This window comes from Lepidochelys kempii, chromosome 4 (genome assembly GCF_965140265.1).
Source record: "Lepidochelys kempii isolate rLepKem1 chromosome 4, rLepKem1.hap2, whole genome shotgun sequence".
NCBI lineage: Eukaryota > Metazoa > Chordata > Testudines > Cheloniidae > Lepidochelys > Lepidochelys kempii.
In genome coordinates this window covers 73,879,086-73,898,908 of record NC_133259.1, presented here as the reverse complement: position 1 = coordinate 73,898,908, position 19,823 = coordinate 73,879,086, and the positions used below count along the sequence as shown (strand labels likewise).

Sequence of the window (19,823 nt, the reverse complement as noted above, 5' to 3'; positions counted from 1 at the left end):
CCCAGCTTCTGGCAAACAGAGGCTAGGGACACCATTCCTGCCCATCCTGGCTAATAGCCATTGATGGACCTATCTTCCGTGAATCTATCTAGCTCCCTTTTGAACACCGTTATAGTATTGGCCTTCACAACACCCTCTGGCAAGGGGTTCCAGAGTTGACAGTGCATTGCATGAAAAGCAGCAGGGAACAAAGAACAGGGAAATGAATTGGTTGTCACAGCCCAGTTTCTAGAAAACATGTCTACATCACAAACTCACAATCACCACCATGTTTGGAACTGTTACCTCTGTTGGCAACTGTTTGTAGCCCCCTCCCCCCCCGAATAAGACCAGAGACTGAGTAGGTCTGGAAATAAAGCTAGAAGCAAGACACATGTTGGAGCAGCGTGAGGATGCTTGCAGTTCTGTTGCCCATGCTGAACCTGTTTTATGGATACACAGTAATCTGCAGGTCTGTCAATCTGACATCTTTTACAAGCATGAAATTAATTTAAGTAGGGGAGAAACAGCAATTATACATATCAATAGATATTTTAAAAGCAATGTAGCTGTATACCTATTGTAGAACTTTATATGGTGCTTATCCTTGTAGCATGTGGGCATGTATGGAAGTCATAGTGTTTATTATCCTGAAAGAAAATGTGGGTGAAATCCTGGTCCCACTGAAGTCAATGACAATTACTATTGACTTTAGTTTGGACAGGATTTCACTCCTGGTGTTTAAATAACCACTTTTGGGTTCTGGATTAGAGCTGTGCACTTGGATTCTGCAGGAAGATAGATCCTGAATGAAGAAGCATTTGGATTTATTATTCCCTGGCTTTTTGAATGCTTCAAAAAGACATTTAGGGACCAAATAAAGCAAGATCTAATCTCTCATTTCCATTCACTGAAATATATGTGAGAAGATTTGATTGTGCATTTTCACAATTAATAGAATTGGAGGACTGGAAGGGACCTCAAGAGGATTTTTAGTCCAGTCCCCTGCACTCAAGGCAGGATTAAGTATTATCTAGACCATCCCTGATAGGTGTTTCTCTAACCTGCTCTTGAAAACCTTCAATGACAGAGATTCGACAACATCCCTAGAAAATTTATTCCAGTGCTTAACTACCTTGACAATTAGGAATTTAATGTCCACCCTAAACTGCTCTTGCTGCAATTTAAGCTCATTGCTTCTTTTCATATCCTCAAAAGTTAAAGAGAACAACGTTTCTCCCTCCTCCTTGTAACAACCTTTTATGTACTTGAAAACTGTTATCATGTCCCCTTTCAGTCTTCTCTTCTCCAGACTAAACAAACCCAATTTTTTCAATCTTCCCTCAAAGGTCATGTTTTCTAGATCTTTAATCATTTTTGTTGCTCTTCTCTGGACTCTATCCAATTCATCCACATCCTTCCTGAAATGTGGTGCCCAGAACTGGACACAATACTCCAGTTAAGGTCTAATCAGTGCGGAGTAGAGCAGAAGAATTACTTCTTGTGTCTTTCTTACAACACTCCTGCTAATACATCCCAGAATGATGTTTGCTTTTTTTGCAACAGCATTACACTGTTGACTCGTATTGAGCTTGTGATCCACTATGACCCGCCCCCCTCCCCGATCCCTTTCCCCAGTACTCTTTTCTAGGCACTCATTTCCCATTTTGTATGTATGCAATTGATTGTTCCTTCCTAAGTGGAGTACTATGCATTTGTCCTTATTGAATTTCATCCTATTTACTTCACACCATTTCTCCAGTTTGTCCAGATCATTTTGAATTTTAATCCTATCCTCCAAAGCACTTGCAACCCCTCTCAGCTTGGTATTGTCTGTAAAATTATGCGTGTACTCTCTATACCATTATCTAAATCACTGATGAAGATATTGAACAGAACCAGAACCGATCCCCATGGGACCCCACTTGATATGCCCTTCCAACTTGACTGTGAACTACTGATAACTGCTCCCTGGGAACAGTTTTCCAACCAGTTATGCATCCACCTTATAGCAGCTCCATCTAGGTCGTATTTCCATAGGTTTTTTATGAGAAGGTCATGTGAGACAGTATCAAAAGCCAAGTCAAGGTATACCATATTTACTGCTTCCCCCCATACCCTGTTAAAGAAAGCTATTAGGTTGGTTTGACATGATTTGTTCTTGACAAATCCATGCTGTTACTTATCACCTTATTATCGTCTAGGTGTTTGCAAATTGGTTGCTTAATTATTTGCTCCATTGTCTTTCCCGGAACTGAAGTTAAGCTGACTGGTCTGTAATTCCCCTGTTGTTCTTACTCCCCTTTTTATAAATTGGCACTATATTTTCCCTTTTCCAGTCCTCTGGAATCTCCCATCTTCCATGACTTTTCGAAGATAATCACGAATGGCTCTGATAGCTCCTCAGTCAGCTCCTTGAGTATTTTATGATGTATTTAATCAGGGCCTGGTTGACTTGAGGTTTTGAGATATTATAATGCCTGTACAAAATTCCATGATTTTTCTATTTTTGTTTTAAAATGATTTAATAATGTAGGCATTGTTACATTCAAGTGTACATGCCATATGGCACTGTCTAGAGTGAATTACAGCATTTAAAGCAAGAGTTGCAATAACACAAACCAAACAGATTGAAGATTATATAAAGGTCTCAGCATAAACAAAATGCTACTATACATTCATAGCCAATGACAAATAGTGCCCACAATATATTGTAGGGTGGGACATTTCTGAACCTCCATACCTTCTGCACAAATCAGTTATCCCAAATAAAACCAAATAATAAATGTGGAGGCGTGTTCTTCCCTGCTCCCTAACAGCTCCTCTGCAGTAAATCCCACTACAGCTCCTCTATTCCTCTTGAAGATGATCTAGCAGCCACTTTCTGCTCAGCTCCTTGCCTCCATTCCTGTTTGAAAAACAGCCAGCTGCCCATACTTCCATCTCCCAGTATCTGAGTCAAAAGCCTGCCTTTTTCCCCTTGCATCCACCGTTTCCAGGTCAAAGGCTCCTACCTGCTACCTCCTTGAAATAACAAGTTGGCCAGCAATTCATTCTGCTTCAATTTCCTCCCACTAGGACCCACTCAAGCTTCCTGAGTTGGGAGTGGAGCTATGCACTAGGGCTGTGCCTGATGAATCATTCTATGAACTCTGGGGCTTCTCTGAATTTGTCCCAAATACGACTAGAAAGACAGCCTGTGAGCATGATTTGATCTCTGTACTGCTCTATATGTTTAATAGAAAGATGAACTCTATTAGGATCTAAAAGCCAGTAGGCTCACCAACTCTCCCTCTGTTGATTGCACTCTGTGGTGCTGCTGAATGGAAGGTGTTGGAAGCTGCCAGCCTCTCCTTCCATCCAGCCAGTCTCCTGCCCTCCTTTGCACCCTGCCCTCCATTGTTTTGCTGGAGAGGCTGGGAAAAGAAAAAGAAGAGGGAAACACAACTTTCATTTGTTTAAAGAAAAAGAGGGGATTTATTAATTGATAAGGCTTAGCCCTATTAGCCCCTCATTACCTGCCCCATTGTTCAAAACTACTTCAAAAGGCCCATCTTCAGTTTGTGGAGGAACACACCATCCAGATCCACCAAACATTTATTCAGGTGAATGATTTAATGCTTGTGAGCAGCTCTGTTGAACTGAATGTGATTATAAGTGTGCATAATTATTTGCAGGATCAGACCCTTATTAAGTACTATCAGCAAACAAAGTAAATGAATGATCAGTGATACTGGAACTACTACACTCTAGAAACTGTAATATAAAGGTTTCAGAGTAGCAGCCATGTTAGTCTGTATCCGCAAAAAGAACAGGAGTACTTGTGGCACCTTAGAGACTAACCAATTTATTTGGGCATAAGCTTTCATGGGCTACAGCTCACTTCATCGGATGTATAGAATGGAACATATAGTAAGAAGATTATATATATATATATATATATATACACACACACACACATATAGAGAAGGTGGAAGTTGCCATACAAACTGTAAGAGGCTAATTAATTAAGATGAGCTATTATCAGCAAGAGAAAAAACCCTTTTGTAGTGATAATCAAGATGGCCCATTTAGAGAGTTGACAAGAAGGTTTGAGGATACTTAACACAGGGAAATAGATTCAATTTGTGTAATGACCCAGCCACTCCCAGTCTCTCCATCAGGGGCTCGTTCACCTGCACATCTACCAATGTGATATATGCCATCATGTGCCAGCAATGCCCCTCTGCCATGTACATTGGCCGAACCGGACAGTCTCTACGCAAAAGAATAAATGGACACAAAGCAGACATCAAGAATTACAACATTCAAAAACCAGTCGGAGAACACTTCAATCTCTCTGGTTACTCGATTACAGACCTAAAAGTCTCAATATTACAACAAAAAAACTTCAAAAACAGACTCCAATGAGAGAGACTGCTGAATTGGAATTAATTTGCAAACTGGACACCATTAAATTAGGCTTGAATAAAGACTGGGAGTGGATGTGTCATTACACAAAGTAAAACTATTTCTCCACGTTTATTCCCCGCCCCCACCCACGGTTCCTCACACATTTTTGTCAACTGCTGGAAATGGCCCATCTTGATTATCAGGTTTCAGAGTAGCAGCCGTGTTAGTCTGTATTCACAAAAAGAAAAGGAGTACTTGTGGCACCTTAGAGACTAACAAATTTATTTGAGCATGAGCTTTCGTGAGCTACAGCTCACTTCACTACAAAAGGTTTTTTTTCTCTCCTGCTGGTAATAGCTCACCTTACCGGATTACTCTTGTTACAGTGTGTATGGTAACACCCATTGTTTCATGTTCTCTGTGTATATAAAATCTCCCCACTGCATTTTCCACTGCATGCATCTGATGAAATGAGCTGTAGCTCATGAAAGCTTATGCTCAAATAAATTTGTTAGTCTACAAGGTGCCACAAATACTCCTGTTCTTTTTGCCCCCCACTGTTCCCCTTGGTTTAATCTGAGTGGAGAACACTTCAATCTCTCTGGCCACTCAGTAAAAGATTTAAGGGTGGCAACTTTGCAACAGAAAAGCTTCAAAAACAGACTCCAACGAGAAACTGCTGAGCTTGAATTAATATGCAAACTAGATATCATTAACTTGGGTTTGAATAGAGACTGGGATATTACACATATTGAATCTATTTCCCTAAGTTAAGTATTCTCATACCTTCTTGTCAACTGTCTAAATGGGCCATCTTGATTATCACTACAAAAAGCTTTTTCTCCTGCTGATAATAGCTCATCTTAATTAATTAGTCTCTTACAGTTTGTATGGCAACTTTCACCCTCTCTGTATGTATTGTGACAAAGTTCCTCCTCTACCTTGGTGGGCCTTGCACTTTTTGGCGGATTTGCTCACCTTGGAGCTTCACGGTAGCCCTCAGTTTGGCCGTTTTCGTGAACCCACAGTCCAGGTCAACTCCTCCTGTGTCTGACCAGGAGTTGGGAGGTTTGGGGGGAACCCAGGCCCGCCTTCTACTCCGGGTTCCAGCCCAGGGCCCTGTGGAATGCAGCTGTCTAGTGTGCCTCCTGGAACAGCTGTGCGACAGCTACAACTCCCTGGGCTACTTCCCCATGGCCTCCTCCCAACACCTTCTTTATCCTCACCATAGGACCTTCCTCCTGGTGTCTGATAATGCTCGTACTCCTCAGTCCTCCAACAGTATGCATTCTCACTCTCAGCTCCTAGCGCCTCTTGCTCCCAGCTCCTTACGTGCGCACCACAAACTGAAGTGAGCTCCTTTTTAAACCCAGGTGCCCTGATTAGCCTGCCTTAATTGATTCTAGCAGCTTCTCGATTGGCTGCAGGTGTTCTAATCAGCCTGTCTTAATTGTCTCCAGAAGGTTCCTGATTGTTCTGGAACCTTCCCTGTTACCTTACCCAGGGAAAAGGGACCTACTTAACCTGGGGCTAATATATCTGCGTCCTATTACTCTCCTGTAGCCATCTGGCCTGACCCTGTCACAGTATATATATATATATATATATATATTTTCTTACTATATGGTCCATTCTATGCATCCGATGAAGTGGGCTGTAACCCACGAAAGCTTATGCTCTAATAAATTTGTTAGTCTCTACGGTGCCACAAGTACTCCTGTTCTTTTTGTAATATAAAGAATGATTACATAGGTGTAGCTCAGGTGAAACAACTGAACACTTAAGCTTAATTTAGTATATAGATAAAAAAAGACAAGCTCTAAAATGAAAAGAGAACAATGATCCAGGGTTAGAATTAACATTTACCTAACTAACCAATAGTAAAATTAGAGTCTCACAAAGGAAGGAAAAGAAGTCTAAACATTTTCCAGGGACTCAGGATCAGACATCAAAAGTAAACTGCACTTTGTATTTTTTACAGTTTTCTATTTAGCTTTCTTGCTTGTTTTTCTTTTTTAACAGCCTGGCTGTAAGGGCAAGAAAGATTTAAATCTGAAGGATTTGGATATATGACAAAAAGGTGGTCTGGATTCTGATCTCATTTACATCGGTGTAAATCCAGAGTAACATCACTGACTTGGTAGAGTTATTCAAGATTTACACTGGTATAAATGAGATCAGAATTTGATCCAGTAACTTCATATGCTGATTCTCTTGTTCGTAGAATATAGTCATCACAAGAAACATGAAGGATTGTGATGAGTGAGCAGAGATACCTCTTGTCCCCCATTAAATGTAGCACATGAAATTACAGCAAACTATTTTCTCCCTTTTTGAGTGGGGTACCGTACCTAGGATTTAAACAGTAGAAGTACAGATTATTGTGGGAACTACCTTGGAGTTTAAGAATGCACAGATTATTCTCATTAATTATTGTTTATATTTCAGTATTGCACAGGGGAAAAGGATTGGGTTCCCATTGTTTTAGGCAGTCTACAAAATCATTTATTATGTTAATTTCATCTCCAGCAGAATTGTGTCTTCAACAGAACTAACAACATGAAACTAGTGAGATAATTCGGAAACAATCCAAACACCGCAGTAAAAAAATTCAGAACTTGCAAAATAGATTCTCTTTACATAGCAATGGTTGTGGAAGGAAGCCACAGTAAACTATGGAATCTATCCTAAATGTCAGTTAGAACCATTGTTCCACAGTTATTTATAGCAGGTGTCAGCTGGACTGCTCTGCCCTTATTATTCTTTCAAAACCTTTATATTTAGGCTTGGCAGAATTAGATTTTTTTTATTTTGACTGATAATAGTGATGTTTATTTTTATCAATTTAAATTTTCACTGTTATGGGAAATTGTGGGGAGGGTCAGACATTAATTATTTAATGACAGTAGACTTAAGATTCAGAAAGTTAAAGCTTTATAGCTGTTAAAAAACAAAGTCAACATCACATGTCAAAATATAGAAAGTAAATATCCATAAATCAAACTCTAATAAGTTGTCAAAGAGCATCTTTCTTACTCTTCTATTTGTAAATTTTGATTATTATGAATCAAAATATTTTGAGGGGTTCTCTGTGTGTATGGTGAAATTGACATTTACTGATAAAAAGCTAATCTTTCCAAGCCTATTTATATTGCACTATAATCATACATGGGTACAAATATACTTTATGATGAAATTCTGACATCCTTAGTCAGGCCTGTTTTCTCTGTTCACTGTGCTGCCTAAGTGGCTGCATTCTGGGCAGAGTCAGACAGACAAGAATTCCCCCAGTGAAGGGAAACTCTTAGCTGGCTTAAAACTGGCAGAAGTGTCACTAGCATAGGAGAAGAAACTGTTCTAACTTATACTGGGGCCAGATGACGTAGATCAGAGAGCTCCAACAAGTGCCTTACCAGCTGTCCCTCTCCACTGAGCCACCAGGTCTCTGGAACAGGGAGAAATCATCCCTCAGTTTTGCACTAGCCTTTACTTTACCCATTGATTGCAAAAAGAAAAGGAGTACTTGTGGCACCTTAGAGACTAACCAATTTATTTGAGCATGAGCTTTCGTGAGCTACAGCTCACTTCATCGGATGCTGTAGCTCACAAAAGCTCATGCTCAAATAAATTGGTTAGTCTCTAAGGTGCCACAAGTACTCCTTTTCTTTTTGCGAATACAGACTAACACGGCTGTTACTCTGAAACCTCCCATTGATTGGTTTTCCTGAGAAAGGAACAATCAGAAAAGAAGGAAGGACTTTAGGATTTGTCCCCTGGATAAAGACACATTTCTTGTTGTAAAGATTATCGCTCATTTCTTTTAACTTGTCTTTGATTTGAAAATATCACTTCCTTTTCTGGGGTGGAGAATTAGGACACACATGGTGCAAATATTTCACAAAATGTCTGACTGAAAGAGCAACCTTTGTAGAAGGGAAATCTTTAAAGAATTGTATATCATTCCTTGGCTTTTCTCTGCCTCTGTTGCTAACATGCTCCCATTCTACTTAAGAGACAAACTGCAGTGTTCTTGAATCTTCACTAACTTCAGTTTCTGAGAGATCTCAATGCGGAGTTCCATGTAGAGTGCATTACAACAGTGTTGAGGTGACCAAAGCAGAGATAATTATGGCAAGGTCCACAAGAGTTAGGGCACTTCTCTCAACAAGCACAACTGGACAAAATTCTGTTGGCCACAGATGCTACCTGTGCATCCAGGAGTAGTCTTGAGTCTCAGAGTACCCTGCCAATTGCACTACTGTGTTAAAAATGGCAGTTACCTTTCTGAAATAAGATAAGAGGTACTCATATAAATTCCACCAACTCTTCCATTTGCTTCGCAGAATTCATGTACAGTTAACAACTGCACTTCTTTCTGAAATGCACTGTTAATGAAAATATCTCTTTTTCAGAGTCTGTGGTTTGAGGAATACATGAAAATCTAATAAGTGGAGAAAAATTCCAAAGGCACACAGGTGGCAAGCTAATAAACTTAGTTGAAATAAATTTGTATTATCCAAACTATTACATATTTAATATTTTAATATTAAAATATTAGATAATAAAGAATCACTTCTGTTAAGTTTACCACCTGTATGCCTTGGAAATTCTTCTCCCTTTACTAGGACTTCATTTCTTCCTCTCACCTCAGATTCTGAAACAGATATTTTCAATAATCATGGCTTTGGGAGACCAGATGGCTAATATGATGGAGAGCCTTTGACCTGTGGATAATCAGTTTAAATTCCGCCTACGTCACAAAAGAAGCAAACATTTTCTTATTACTGGATATGTATCCAATTATCTTCGTGACCTGAGCATGGTTGTCTCAGTAATGTTTCTACTGGGTATTCACATGACAAAATATACCACATTCCATTAGTACTCTTGTTGGCAATCTCAGTGGATAGGCCAATGAGTTAATGGGCTGAGGTAACTGTTTGCTGCCCATGCTGTACCTGTCAAGTGGATAAGGAGAAGATTTCAGTTTCTGGGGCTGTACAGTACAGTACCTTTCTCAAGCATTGTATTAGGGCATCAAATCCGTAAGTCATCTCATATGACTCCTTTACATGTCTCAAATTGATACTCTACACAAACAGATAAGATCATTTTGATGTAATATCCGTCCAACATACACACTCCCCTAACATATTCAAATTACAAGCATAAACAGGTAATATATATATAGGTTTGAAAGTATCACATTTCAAACTATCAAAAAGCAATTTTGCCCCAATACTTGAATTAATTATGGACACAGAAGCTAATTTTGCCTGAGCTAAAGTAATTTAATTAAAAATAATTAATAATAATGAGATGTAAATAATAAGGAGGACAGGTTACTGTTACAGAGTGATCTGAATCACTTGGTTAAATGGTCACAAGTCAACAAGTGTTTTAATACAGCCAAAGGACAAGTTATATATCAGGGAACTAAGAACACAGGTTATACCTACAGGATGGGAGACCATCTTGGAAAGCAGTAACTCAAAAAAGATGTTGGGGTCAATATAGATAACATGAGCTCTCAATGTAATGCTGTGGCAAAAAGGGCTAATGCAATGATTGGATGTATAAAAAAGAACTATGAAGTAGAAATAGGGAAGTGATCTTGCCCCTGTACACAGCATTGGTAAGAAAGTTACTAAAATACTATGGTCAGTTGTGGTGTCTGAACTTCATGAAAATGGGGAAATACTGGAGAGTGTTCAAGAGGGCCACAACAGTGATCAAGGGGCTGGAAAACAAGCATTACAACGTCAGATTGCTTTAGGCAGCGGTTCTCAAACTTTAGCAATCCGAGGACCCCACTTTTCATTTAAAATTATTTGGGGACCCCCAATCCCCTTGCTCACCGTTGCCCTGCCCCCTGCTCCACCCCTTCCAAGGCCACACCCCTGCCCCACCTCTGCTCACTCCACCCCCCTTCCCTCCGTCAATCACTCTCCCCCACTCTCACTCACTTTCACCAGGCTGGGGCAACGGATTGGGGTGCGGGAAGGAGTGTGGGGTGCAGGCTCTGGGAGGGAGTGTGGGGTGGAGGAGGGGGTGCAGGCTCTGGGAGGGAGTTTGGGTGTGGGAGGGGGTGAGGGCTCTGGCTGTGCAATGCTTACCTCAGGCGGCTCCTGAAAGCAACTGGAAAATCCTCTGACAGCGGCTCATAAGCGGGAGGGCCAGGGGGATCTCTGCAGGATGCCGCTGCGCACAGTCACCACCCCTGCAACTCCCATTGGTTGCAGTTCCTGGCCAATGGGAGCTGTGGAATCGACACTCGGGGCGGAGGCAGCGCGCAGAGCCCCCCTGCCCCTCCACACCTCAAGGGGTTGCAGAGATGTGCTAGCCACTTCTGGGAGCAGCACGGGGCCAGGGCAGGTAGGTAGCCTGTTCCCTGGCATGCTGGGAGGGATGGGAAGGAGTTGAGGGAGGGAGGAAGAGAGGGGGAGAAGTTTCTCAGCGGGGCCCGTGGACCCCCTGAAGTACCCTGGGGGACCCCCAGAGGTCCGTGGACCCCAATTTGAGAAACGCTGGCTTATGGAATTCAGTTTATTGATGAGAAGGCAACAAATTATTTAAGCATTGTCATAGGTACTTCATGGAAAAGAAATCTGATAGGGAGGGGCTTTTCAATCTTGCTGACAAAGGCATAACAAGATCCAATGGCTGGAACTTGAAGTTAGATCAATTCAACCTTGAAATAAGATGTAATTTCCTAGCTGTGAAGGTAATTAAACATTGAAACAATTTACAAGTGGAGGGAGTGAATTTGTCATCATTTTAAATCTTTATAATGATATTAGATATTTTTAAAAAGACATGCTTTAATCCATTTTGGGGAGAAATTCTATGGCCTGTGTGGAGGGGAGAGAGGGTCAGGCTGGAAGGTTGTAATTCCTTCTGGCCTTGGAATCTGAGAGTCTGAGTTCCACTGTTCATCCTATTCCTTCATAGGCCACGAGAATGAGATTATCTGCATTACCCTCAAAATGCTTATAACACTTGCAATTCTTATTAAGACTATAACTGTAATCAAATTCCATGCTACAAGAATCAGGAAGGAATTTGTCCCCTCCACCCCATACAATTTTTTATTTTTAAGTATTCTGGGTTTTTTTCCACCTTCCCCTGAAGTATCAAAGATTGGTCACAGCTGGAGATGGGACAGCAGCCGGTGTGGAACAGTGGTCAGAGGTGTTTAGAGAATCCTCTTTCTATATGCCTGGTCTATGTCAGGTGTGTCTTGCTCACATGTTCAGGGTCAAACAGATTGCCAGGGGTCAGGAAGAAATTTTCTCCCAGGTCACATTGGCTACAACCTTGGGTGGGATTTCCCTTCCTTTGCAGCATGGGGCATAGATTGCTGCTGGAATGGGCATATCTCATCTCATCAATTCTCTGCCATGGTGGGGGCTTCAGGCATTGGTGGCAACTTGGTCTCTCCTGCTCTCTGCCTGTGACACACACTCCTGAGGACTGAAATGCTTTAGTTTAACAAAAGTCTTTGGGCTTTATGTAGAAGTACCTAGACATGGGCAGCGGTCAGGGGAGGCTGGGGGAGACTGTGCCTCCCCAAACAGCCAGGTGTGTCCCCACCCACACTTCACCAGTGCTGCTGAGCTCCAAGGGCTGGGGCCATGCTGCCCGCCTTCCTGGGGCTGCGGGGGCGGCTGTGGCACCACGGGCTCTCCTTTTCTGGGAGGGGGAGACTGCAGAGGTGCTATGGCGCGCTCTCCCTTCCGGAGCTCTGGGGAGGCTGCAGCAATGACAGTGCACGCTCTTGCTTCCAGGGCTTGCGGGCTGCTGACACTAGCCAGCCTGGGGCAGGGGCCAGCGACCGTGGGTGGGAGTTAACTTCTGGGGTGCGTGGAAGGGGCGGGTCCACAGGTGGAAGGGGCAGAGCTGGGGGCTAGCCTTCCCCAGCCAGTGGTTCATGCGTTGCCCATGTACCTAGATGAAAATGAATGGACTGTGATATACAGGTGGTGAGACTAGATGATCTAATGGTCCATTCTGGCCTTAAACTCTATAAAACAATGATAATGTGTTTCAGAATGAAGTTCAGGGAATATATGATTTATTTTCCAGAGAAAACTGAGCTGAAATGAATGTAACATATTTTAGCAAATTCCAGCTATGAAGTCTGACTGAAAAAAGTTCTCTTTTCAGTTTCCTGTGATTTTTATTTACTAAAATGCAGAGTACTTCCTTCATAGCTATTGTTATTTCCACTAGACAACTGGACGGTGGCAGTCCTGTGGTATTGACCTGTAACCTCTGCACATGCTGCCACAGCTTCAGCATCTTCACTCTTCAGTAATTTTAAGTGGTTAATGCCTTAGGAGACTGTCAATAAAATGTGTATCAAAATGAGCAAAGAAAGACTCTTCTTAGACTCTCTATTTTTTTATTTAATTACTCAAACAGAAAAAATCACTGAGTTATAATAAGCGCTTGAGAGTGAGCCGGTGCCTGAAATAATTTATCTCTAAATGCTACTGTGGCACTCAAAGCAGCACCCTAAAACCCCCATAATCATCCATCACATAATTATGATATATTTCATACAATACATGCCATATAAGTTATCATATGAAAGGTCATGATCTGCTGAAGTCCACTGTTTTGTCAAAATATGTATATTTGATAGTGTGTACGAACTTATGAGATTTTGCTGTATGATTGTTACTGAAATATGTTGTAAGTTTATGAGTTTTCCATTGACAACAAAGGAAGTGACCAACACCCAGGTGGGCCATCACCAGCAGCGGAATAGTAAACAAGGGATTTACAATTCAGTGACAGTTTCACAAGACCACACCAGAGCGATTGCTCAACCTTGTGAGTCGGCAGCAGGACATGTCTGGGCTAGTATTTCCCAGGCACATGGACTGGGGTTATAAAAAAAGGGACAGTGGCATCAGGCCTTGGTGTTGGATCATATTGAAGAAGTTCTGTATTAAAATCACAAATGAGTTTGATTCCCCATAGTTTAAATTCCAGAATATTACTAATTAAGAGGTCTCTTGGTTTTTGGTACTGTTTCTCTCCCTCTTTGTGTGAAACTTGCAAGCTGCTAATTGTGTTAGTACATTCTAAGACGGAGTCTGTTCTCAAAGCAATTCACACAGAGAGAGACTCAAAGCAATACTCTGTAACAACAGAAACAGCACCCCGAGACTCCCCGCCCTTTTGTTGTATTAACAATTGTGATTAAAATAGAGATAGAGGATGTATGTGGATGGATGCTTGGTGTGGATAATAACTGAATGATCAGGGAGGTGCCAGCCTAAGAATCCAGTGTCCATCGGCTGAAGAAGGCGTCAAGTGGAAATAACCAGAGGACCCCCGGAGGGCAGACTGGAATCCACCCAACAGCCTCAAGAATGGGAGAACCAAAGAACAAGATAACATCTGGCAGCACGGAGCCATCAGGAATGTGCCATCTGCTGATTGATTCAGCAACAGCATGATGAAGCATTTCCCATAGACTGGCATATGAAGAAATTCCTATAAAAATGGACTCTAGAAAGTGAGAACTTTGGGCGTCTGATTCTGCAAACCAACTTCCAGGAGTATCAGATGTGCATCTGACAAGGCCCTGCTCCCTCCTCATGTCCAGGCCACCTGGCCAGTGGCTTGGCATGAGCAACTCTAAGCCTGGTAACTATGATAACAACCTTGCAGAACCTGTGTGCATATGTTTGTGTGTGTATATGAATGAATGTGTGAATAAATATGAAATTGAATGGAATGTTATAGCTATAACTAACTGCTTACTATGATTCTTTCTGTATTCACAATAAATGTGGTATTTTGCCTTTTTCTCTTTAATAAGATCCTGCTAGTTTTTATTTTATTGGTATAACATTGGCCTTTCTCCTCAGTCACCTACGCTGGAAGCAACAAAAATGCTGGAAAGACGGAAGACTTCAACTGAGGAGACTGGTCTCAGGCTGGAGAGAGAGGCCTCTGTATTATGAACTGTAACATCCAGTGGGGTGAGAAAATTGCTTGATCTAAATATTGCCTAGTCTAATAAGGTTTAAAATTTAGACTGTGCGCTTACCTTTTATTTTCTTTGGTAACTATCTCCGACCTTTTATGCCTACCACTTACAATCACTTAAAATCTATCTTTCTGTAGTTAATAAACCTGTTTTATATTTTACCTAAAACAGTGTATTTTGCTGGAAGTGCTTGGGAAATCTCAGCTCAGGTTACAAGGGCTAGTGTAGGTCCTCTCCACATTGAGGGAGGGGTGGGCTGGGCAATAAACTTACACTGGTCAGGCTTCTGATCAGGGCAAGATGGTACAGCTCTGAGGTGCAAGGCTGAAGAGCTGCAGGGGGACTGGCTGACACCTTTCTCTGTGTGATTCGTGAGTGGCTCTGGAAGCATTCATGCCATTTAGCTGGGTGTGGGGCTCCACATGCTGTTGTGCTGAGTGATAACAGTGCTTGGAGGGACTTGCTGCTTGGCGCTAGCAAAGCATTGTGAGAGACAGCTCAGGCTGGAGAGTTAAGAGGGCACAGCGGTACCCGAGTTTCAGGTTGCACCCCAGAGATCCCATCACAGCTACTAACTACCCTTTCTACTTGTATAATGAGCCCCCTCTTCCATTCAAATAAGCTGCCACCCAGTTTTCCAAAGGTCTGATCCAAAACCCACTGAAGTTCCTAGAAAGACACCCATTAACTTCAATAAGCTTTGGATCAGGCTAAGGCCCAGATGCTCAAAGGTACTTAAGAATCACTGTGCTAAGTGTTGCAACACCTAACCCCTTAGGCGCCTTGCCACCTGGTAGAATAGTCAGCCCCAAGCTAGGTACTCCGTAGAGTGCATGGGGAGAATTAGGCACCTACGAAAGGGAGCCTCAGAAGCCAGCAAGCTGCATGGGGAGCTGCCTATATTAACCAGGAGTAAAATATGGAGAGGAGGGGCAGGGAATGGAGAGCGGCTTAGTTGTCAACTAAGTTGTCAACTAAGTGGTTGACCTGGTGTGCCTCACTGTCAAGCAACAGATAGGCACTTTCTTCCACTAGGAATCCTCAGCAAGGAACCCTCCCCTGGAGTTGGGTAACAAAGCCAGGTCACCTGCTCATGAAGTCCATGCCCTAGCAGCCAAAATCCTCTCTTTCTCTCTCCTGATCACTCTCGATACTTCTTTCCCTGTGTCCCTGGCTGTCGTCTGTGTGGGTGCTGTGACCCGCTACTGGTGGTTGGGGTCTGACAGGTATCAAGTTTTAGGCGAGCTCACAGCAACAATACAGGATTGGGCCCTGCTGATGATATAGGAGTTCCCCTGCCTAGACTGAGAATCCTACTTCAGGGTCTCCTGTGCTTCAGCTTAAGCTAGAGCTCTGAGTTGCTCGTTAGCTGTGGGGAGGCATCAGGGATTAGGAGTCTTTGTGAATGCCAACTGGCAGGATTTTAGGCATGAAGGGGAATTAGGATCCTATGTGGTAAATGGCAGTTGAGCAGCAGTTTTGAAAATGTTAGTGGAGTCTAAATCATGAACTTAAGTGCCTAAGAGACAGATAGGTGCCTAAAAACCTTTGAGGATCTGGGACTAAGTCCTACTTGGATTCCTAGAGATCCTGACACTGCTTATTTTTCTTGCATGTCTGCAACTGTCCTGATCCACCAGCTGACTTTTTGGATGCTTCTCTCACTGACAAAAAATAAAAACCTGCTGAGATACATTAGTCCTTCTTCAAGTGAGAAGACAGTGAATAGAAAACTCAATGGGTTCAATAGTTCAATGCAGTACAGCTAAACAATATGTAAAAGAGATTTTCTTTTGCTACTTTAACACTTGCATGGAAGAATAAATTCAAGAATGAGAAAGCATCAATCCAAATCTATGTGGAGTAATTTTCCCCTGCAAATGACAGCCTTGATGGGATACACAAATTACAGGAAATCAGACAGAACATATATTCCACCAAACAAGCACGAACTGCAATAGGGACCAATGTCTGCTACGTGTACCAGGAAAAGTCTTTCCAAGAGACCTTAAAAACAGAATAGTGAAAATAACTCAGTCTCCCGAAAGGAAAATAAGAATAACTTCCGAAAAGCAAGTAAATATGCAGATGAGCAATGCATATCCACGCCAACAGGATGTAACTATGATTTTTAAAAAAAACTCAAACCCTCCTCTACATACACATCTTGCTTTGAAGAATTCAGATTGTTCCATGATTTCATGATGAGAGAGAAGTAACTGCAGGAAGATAAAATGACTGATACAAGCAAGTACAAGCGTATGTTTGGGATTAAGAAAATTTAATTGTTCCAGCAGCAAGGACAGTCAGCTTATTGACCAATTCTAAACAGTTCAGTGTTGCTTCCTTTATCTTTATATGAGGACTTCACTTATTTTGCATTTAATGGAGCAGATTTCAGCTGCCCTGGCAGTCACAGGCCATGGATTTCAGGATATGCAATGCTTCCTCTGGATCCAACCAGCATGACTACATTTTACTTCCATCGGCTACATTTGCGTAGCTGAGACAGGAGCAACTGCAATCTGCTCCATTTTCTGCAAAGTAGGCACAGCCCTTCCATTTAAGCAAAGATTGGGTGACCCAGGCTAATCATAGCTTCTCAAAATTTACACCTTTCAACTGAGCAGAATTTATTGTAATATGACATTAGTAAAGACATATTTAGGATGACTATAATTATCACGCAGAAACTGCTCCCTGTGTCAGTGCCACTGACTTCAATGGCAGCAGAGGAGGTGCTCAAGATCTCTCAGAATCAGGCCCTGGCAGGCGCTGGCTTCCTCCGGGCCCCAGGGGTGCTCAACCCCCTGCTCCGCCCATGGCTCCACCCCCAAGCCTCAACTCCGCCTCTTCGCACCCCCACCCTGCCTCTTCCTGCCCAGTTCCGCCCCATGCCCACTCCTCCACCTCCCGCCAGCACCTCCTGCTTGCTGGAAACAGCTGATCATGGCGAGTGGGAGGTGCTGAGAGGGGGGAGGAGGAGGAGTTGGTCGGTGGGGCTTGGGGGAAGCTGGCTGCCAGTGGGTGCAGGCCCTTATGTAGGGTTGCCAACTTTCTAAACGCACAAAACCAAACACCCTAGCCCCACCCCTTCCCCGAGGCCCTGCCCTCTGCTTACTACATTCCCCCTCCCTCGGTGGCTCGCTCTTCCCCATCCTCATTCACTTGCACTAGGATGGGGTAGGGAGCTGGGGTGCAGGAGGGGGTGAGGGCTCCAGCTGGGGTTGCAGGCTCTGGGGTGGGACTGGGGATGAGGAGTTTGGGATGCAGGAGAGGGCTCCAGACTGGGAGGGTGCGGCTGAGGGATTCAGAATGTGGGAGGGGGCTGTGGGTTGAGGCAGTGGGGTGGAGTGTGGGAGGCGGTATGGCTCTGAGGTGGGGGTATGGGCTCTGGGGTGGGGCCAGGGATGAGGGGTTTGGGGTGTAGGAGGGGGCTCAGGGGGTGGGGATGAGGGATTCGGAATGTGAGAGAGGGCTGCAGGTTGAGGCAGGGGGTTGGGGTGAGGGAGAGGGTGAGGACTCTGGGGTGGGGCCAGGGATGAGGGTTTCAGAGTGTGGGAGGGGCCTCTGGCCTGCGGCACTAGGGTTGGGGGGTAGGGGCGCTGAGGGCTCTAGGCTGGGGGTGCAGGCTCAGAGCTGGGGCCGGGAATGAGGGTTTTGGGGTTCATGAAGGGGCTCTGGGTTTGGGGGGTCAGGGCTGGGGGTTTAGGGCTCAGGGTGGGGTGCGGGCTTACTATGGGCAGCTCCTGGTCAGCAGTGCAGCGGGGGGGCTAAGGCAAGCTTCCTGCCTGTCCTGGGACACTGCACTGTGCCCTGGAAGTGGCTAGCAGGTCCAGGTCCTAGGCGGTGGGGGGGCCCAGCAAGCTTCGTGCACTGTTCTCGCCCACAGGCACCGCCCCCCTCCCGCCCCCCAAACACCCATTGACTGGAACCAGCCAATGGAAGTGTGGAGCTGGTGCTCAGGGAGGGGGCAGCGTGCGGAGCTTCCTGGACCTGCTGGCCGCTTCCAGGGTGTAGCATCGTGCCCCAGGACAGGTAGGGATTAGACTGCCTTAGCCAGGCAGCACCGTTGACCAGATTTTTAATGGCTCGGTTGGCGATGCTGACCAGAACTACCAGGGTCCCTTTTCAATCAGATGTTCCGGTCGAAAACCAGATACCCGGTCACCTACCCTTATGCAGAATTTCCCATTTTCGAAGTTCTGTGCAATCTGCAAACATTAAGCCTGATAATGGAATGACTGATCAATACTGCTGTTATAGCCAGTTAAATATCTAGAAGTAAAAATCAGACAGTGGTCAAGTGTGAGGGGGGAAAATAAATGTAATAGTAGAATCAGAAAGTTAGGAGGAACCGCAAGGGTAATCTAGTCTAACCCCATGCCAAAATGCAGGATTTGTTGTGTCTGAACCATACAAGACATTTTGGACAGAACATAACACCACAGTTGTACAATCAATACACTTTCAAGCCCATTGGCTTTAGTGGGTTTTTTGCTTGTAAAACAATTCAGGATATGGCCTAATTACAAAAAAATCTTGGAATAAGATTGCAAGATCTAAGAAATAAGAAAGGAGATAGTGCAGTAAGACGGCAGAATGTACGTGACTAAGGTGGACAAACACATGGTGAATGGATCCTTAAAAGTGACTAAGTGTCCTTTTCAAAGTCATGATTGTTGGCAGTCAACACGATGCATGTCTTGAGACGAGCCAAAAGGCTAATACTCAGATAAATTGAGTGGGTTAGAGAGAAGAGGTGGATGCACAGATATAATTTCACTAATGGCTGTAAAATCATTAGCTCTTAACCTAGATAGTATTAAAAAAAATCAACTTTTTAATGTTTTTGGATATCTAGCAAAATAAGGGAGAACACTGCAAAGAGACTAAATAGATAGAATCAGATCTCTAGACAGCCGGCATGTGCTTTTGTACCACATCTCAGATGAATTAATTCTGCTGTTTCTAGACGCGTAAACACAGTAGCAACTGATCAAGACTAAAACACCCAGAGGAGCTGTAACTGATGTGCATGACGCTGGTCTGTACAGGGGGGTGCTGTTGGTGCGTACGGGGAGCTCACAGCTAACACCTGGGGCACGGGCACATGACGGTCCGCAGGCGCCTACCTGGGGACCTGTGTGGTAGGATGGCGCCCCCTGGCACGGCCAGTAGAGCGCTAGCCGCCGACTCCGAATAACGTGCTGGTAGCTCAGAGTTTCGTGCAGCCGCTACTGCCGGCCGTCCATTGGCTTCCAGCTACGACCACGGCGCGTGCGCACTCAGGCAAAACTGCTCACGGGTTGCCTGGCGCACGTGCGCGCCCTAGTCATCCTGGGAGAATCTGTGGGCAGTGGGCGGAGTCGAATGAGTCCCCGCCTACTTCCATAGTTTGTGGCGGTTGCTTGGTAACTGGTCAGCAGCTAGAGGACACTGGGAA

At 43.9% G+C, this 19,823-nt stretch overlaps 1 long non-coding RNA gene across 1 annotated transcript in view; it reads right to left on the bottom strand.

Moving 5' to 3' along the window:
- LOC140910539 (uncharacterized) overlaps positions 1 to 19,809 on the bottom strand; it is a 93,635-nt gene extending 73,826 nt beyond the window's left edge. Inside the window, exon 1 of the long non-coding RNA XR_012158638.1 lies at positions 19,513 to 19,809. This is a non-coding gene — a long non-coding RNA (uncharacterized lncRNA). The remainder of the gene's footprint in view (positions 1 to 19,512) is intronic.
- Positions 19,810 to 19,823: the final 14 nt, after the last annotated feature.